Source organism: Arvicanthis niloticus, chromosome 5 (assembly GCF_011762505.2).
Source record: "Arvicanthis niloticus isolate mArvNil1 chromosome 5, mArvNil1.pat.X, whole genome shotgun sequence".
NCBI classification, from domain to species: Eukaryota; Metazoa; Chordata; class Mammalia; order Rodentia; family Muridae; genus Arvicanthis; species Arvicanthis niloticus.
In genome coordinates, this window is record NC_047662.1 from 37,232,773 (window position 1) to 37,233,679 (window position 907).

The following is a 907-nucleotide window of genomic DNA, read 5'->3' on the forward strand; positions in this document are numbered from 1 at the left end:
TTATTTGCAAGAGCTTTCTTCTTCTTCTTCTTCTTCTTCTTCTTCTTCTTCTTCTTCTTCTTCTTCTTCTTCTTCTTCTTCTTCTTCCTTTTAATAATAAAGTTTATTAAGAAACAAACAAACAAAAATCCAGAGTTGCTCTCTGGTGGGGCAGGAGCCTTTGAGTGGAGTGAGTTCTTTATCATCAGGGGCAAGTATGATGCAAGACATGGAGGGGGGCTGCAGCTGTAAGGTCACGTGGGTATATGCTGTTGGAAGTCCATGCGTACGAATGAGGACCTGTGCCACGACCTCAAGGGCCTAATGGTATTTGTGTTCTTCTGAATGAGCAGGAAAGAGTGAAGGCCAGGAGACTGGGGATATAGGCGGTAGCCGCAGAAAAGCATGCAGTTCAGAAGTTTGTGTTGTGAAATCTGTGTTTCTCTCATTTCAAGAAAATGAGAAAGCCGGGCATGGTGGTGCATGTCTTTTAATCCCAGCACTCTGGAGGCAGAGGCAGGTGGATCTCTGTGAGTTTGAGGCCAGCTTGCTCTACATAGTGAGCTCCAGGACAGCCAGGACTACTGAGAGATCTTGTTTCAAATATAACAACAAAAGATAACCTGAAATCTCCATTCTTTGGCTCTCATCACACTGGCCCTATCTTCCTTCTCTGAGTTCCAGAGTGTCTGCAAGAGTACCCATTGCCAGGAGGAGTTGTGCTGGATGGAGTTGGGGTTAGAGGGCTGGGACCTCCCTTTGTTAGGCCTTCTTGGTAGGAGAACCCCAGCAGGCTTGTAGAGTATACAAATGGGCTATCTACTGGCTTTTCTGGAGTGGGTCCTCACCTCCCTACTTCTCAGGTCATTGTGACCCCAGGAGATTCATTCCTCTCCCAAGTGGAGCTGAGGATTAGGGTGAGGGAGTA